Raw genomic sequence first — 4,253 nt, 5'->3', positions numbered from 1 at the left:
GATAAAAAGGTCATCGTGTAAATATTTTAAGAGTGATACAAGCACTTCAAGAAATCCAGATGAGTTGGCAATAGTTCTTGCGATGACCAAACTTGTACTAATCAGGTCAAAAATGAAACACTAATCAGGCTGATGATCCTACAGAATACAATGTTGACATCAACATGGACGGTATCAATGTGAGTGATCTTGAGCACATATATCGAAATCATCTCCGCTAGAATCTGCTAGTGTTGATGCACTTGACTATTTTTTTATTTGCACACTGATTTTGGATGCACTTGACTGTCTTTTTAATACAAATTTATTTCGAGATAGGTTATTTATATTATTTAAACATTTATATTAAGGGTACTAAAGGTCCCCGGATTATAGTTTCCCCCAGGCCCCTGAAATTTCAGGACCGGCCCTAGTCCAACCCAATTGATTAGTGGGAGCTTGAGCTATGATTCCTATTCTTACCAGCCTTGCGATCGGGCACAAGTTGTGTCCACTTCGGTTTTCCATTCAATATCATCCAATAGTGGCTAAAACCAAATGGTTTCTTCTCCATTTCTTGATACACAGTGGACGCCACCACTGTCTAGCAAACAAAATATGTATGAGCACGAGAATGCAACAAAAACAAGTATACGCAAATGATGACAACATGAAATAATTTAGCTTACGTGAGTTTACCGCTCCCATCCCACCTTGAGGGCGTCCAAGCACTTGTGAATAATAGCCGACATACTTGTTCACTTCCGCTTGAATGATCCCCCATCGATGTTGGAGAGATGCCACATTGCAATTGATGACCATATGATGCGGCTCCACATATTGCATTTTTCATGATATTCCTTCCAAATCTTCTCCCAATACTTTCGTATATTGGGTCTATTGTTGTGGCCAACCAAGATTTGACCAACAAGATATCCTTAAAACTTGAGAAGAGCATAATTCAGGGTATCGGACCCCCCCCCCTCTCTCCCCCTCCCGCGTCGCCCCTGCGCGGCGACCGGGGGGGGGACCCTAAAATTCCGGCGCCGCCGTCCCCCTCCTCTCTTCCCTGCCCCTCGGCCGCCAGAGTTATCCATACAGTGACGGTATTTAATTATGAAAGTTGGCTAAGTAGCTGACCCTGTTAGTCCGTTCTTTTAAGATAAAGGAGCATAAGCCTTTTTCTTTTTATTACTATTTCCTCCGCTTAATGGATAACCATTTGCTACCAATGGGAGAATTGCTTCTTATTTCCAATTTAGATAATTGGATTTGCACCAAAGGAAACCATAAATTCCATATACCATAGAAATCTAGGATAGAGAAGCTATATCCTATTCATTGGTACTAATCATGGATACTTCAATTTTTTTTATATTTGTTAGCCGCCGCCGACGGGGCCAGTTCATCCTCTCGGCGGCTGGGGTTGGCGCGGTGCGGCCCCTCTGCCCTGGGCGCGACGCGGGCATCGGGCGTCGCGGCGCGATGGTGTGCGGGCTCCTTGGTGGTTGCCGGTGCATCTGCTGAGCTTCGGACGGCGCTGCAGGTGGCGGGGCACGCGGAAGCTATGGTGGCGGCGGGATCCAGATCTGCGTGGGCTGCTTGTTCCCGTGGCGCGGGCTGAGGGCGGCGGGGCTGGTGGTGCACGCCTGGCCACGTCGACTGGCTTGCTAGCGAGGCGTGGCGGCGATGGTGGATGTTGCGCGTCCAGGCAAGCGGGTGGTCGCGGGCTTGCTTGCTCGGCTCTGTGACGGCGCGGGCCCTGGGCGGCTTGGGCCGCGGGCGGCCACCCTGCAGTTGTAGGCGTTGGCGGTGGCGCGGTGGTGGTGGTGATGCTGGTTCTTGCTGGTGGTGGCGTTGGCGGCGGTGTTGGGTTCGGTCATCCTTGTGTGCGGCGGCCATTGGCGGCGATGGTGGTGGCAATGGCTCGGAACTGCCCTTCGGGGTCCCGGCTTGGATGTAGGCTGTCACGGCATGGTGGTGGCCCATGGTGGCGGTCTGGGTCGATTCATGGCACGGCTGGACTTCTTCAGCGCCTGCTGTCGGTGAGCGCCCTTGACGACCTTTGACTCCTCTCCCCGTCGTTCGGGCGCTACCTTCATCAGAGGGGCGGCCCTCTCCCAGCGGCGCCCATTGCCCGTCTCGCACCCGGCGGTGGGACCGAGCTCGTCTCGCGCCCGGCAGCAGGACCGGACTCGTCTCGCACCCAGTAGCAGGATCGAGCTCGTCTCGCGCCCGGCAGCAGGATCTGACTCGTCTCGCGCCCAGCAGCAGGACCGAGCTCGTCTCGCGCCCGGCAGCAGGACGGGTCGATGGTGGCTAGTTTTGGCCGGACTATTGGGTCTCGACGCTGGGGACTGCTCAGGAGTGCGAAAGGCGGTTCCTTTCCATTCGTCTCTTTCGTTGGGGTAGCTGTTGGAGATCGTTGCAGAAAATAAAAAATTTCTACGCATCACCAAGATCAATCTATGGATTCATCTAGCAACAAGAAAGATAGGAGTGCATCTACATACACTTGTAGATCGAGAGCGGAAGCGTTCAAGAGAATGGGGTTGATGGAGTTGTACTCGTCGTGATCCAAATCACCGAAGATCCTAGCGCCAAACGAACGGCACCTCCGCATTCAACACACGTACGGAGCGGAGACGTCTCCCGCGCCTTGATCCAGCAAGGAGGGAGAGGTTGAGGAAGAGAGCTCCAACAGCAGCACGACGGCGTGGTGGTGATGGAGAGGCAGTACTCCGGCAGGGCTTCGCCAAGCTTCTGCGGAGGAGGAGAGGTGTTGGGGAGGGGAGGGGCTACGCCTTGGAGGTGTGTATGCAGCCCTCCCCTCGCCCCTCTATTTATAGGATGAGGAGGAAGGGGGGCGGCCCCCTCTAGATGAGATCTAGAGGGGGGGCAGCGGCCAAGAGGGGGGGACTTGCCCCCCAAGCAAGGGGGGCGCCCCCTTTAGGGTCCCCCCCCCCCTCAACCCTAGGCGCATGGGCCAAGGGGAGGATGCGCCCAGCCCACCAGGGGCTGGTTCCCTTCCCTCCACGGCCCATGAGGCCCTCCCGAAGAGGTGGCCCCTCCCAGTGGACCCCCGGATCCCTTTCGGTGGCCCCGGTACAATACCGGTATGCCCCCGAAACTTTTCGGCGTATTACAACTTCCCATATATAAATATTCACCTCCGGACCATTCCAGAACTCCTCGTGACGTCCGGGATCTCATCCGGGACTCCTAACAACATTCAGTAATCACATACAAGTCTTCCTAATAACCCTAGCGTCACCGAACCTTAAGTGTGTAGACCCTACGGGTTCGGGAATCACGCAGACATGACCGAGACAGCTCTCCGACCAATAACCAACAGCGGGATCTGGATACCCATGTTGGCTCCCACATGTTCCACGATGATCTCATCGGATGAACCATGATGTCGAGGATTCAAGTAATCCCGTATACAATTCCCTTTGTCAATCGGTACGTTACTTGCCCGAGATTTGATCGTCGGTATCTCAATACCTCTTTCAATCTAGTTACCGGCAAGTCACTTTACTTGTTATGTAATGCATGATCCCGTGACCAACCACTTGGTCACATTGAGCTCATTATGATGATGCATTATCGAGTGGGCCCAGAGATACCTCTCTGCCATACGGAGTGACAAATCCCAGTCTCGATTCGTGTCAACCCAACAGACACTTTCGAAGATACCTGTAGTGTACCTTTATAGTCACCCAGTTACATGGTGACGTTTGGTACACCCAAAGCACTCTTACGTCATCCGGGAGTTACACAATCTCATGGTCTAAGAAACTGATACTTGACATTAGAAAAGCTTTAGCAAACGAACTACACGATCTTGTTCTATGCTTAGGATTGGGTCTTGTCCATCACATCATTCTCCTAATGATGTGATCCCGTTATCAATGACATCCAATGTCCATAGTCAGGAAACCATGACTATCCGTTGATCAACGAGCTAGTCAACTAGAGGCTCACTAGGGACATGTTGTGGTCTATGTATTCACACATGTATCACTGTTTTCCGTTAATACAATTATAGCATGAACAATAGACAATTATCATGAACAAGGAAATATAATAATAATCATTTTATTATTGCCTCTAGGGCATATTTCCAACAGTCTCCCACTTGCACTAGAGTCAATAATCTAGTTACACTGTGATGAATCGAACACCCATAGAGTTCTGGTGTTGATCATGTTTTGCTCGCGGAAGAGGTTTATTCAACGGATCTGCGACATTCAGATCCGTATGCACTTTGC

This window comes from Triticum dicoccoides, chromosome 2B (genome assembly GCF_002162155.2).
Source record: "Triticum dicoccoides isolate Atlit2015 ecotype Zavitan chromosome 2B, WEW_v2.0, whole genome shotgun sequence".
Classification (NCBI taxonomy): domain Eukaryota; kingdom Viridiplantae; phylum Streptophyta; class Magnoliopsida; order Poales; family Poaceae; genus Triticum; species Triticum dicoccoides.
This window is presented reverse-complemented; position numbering follows the sequence as displayed.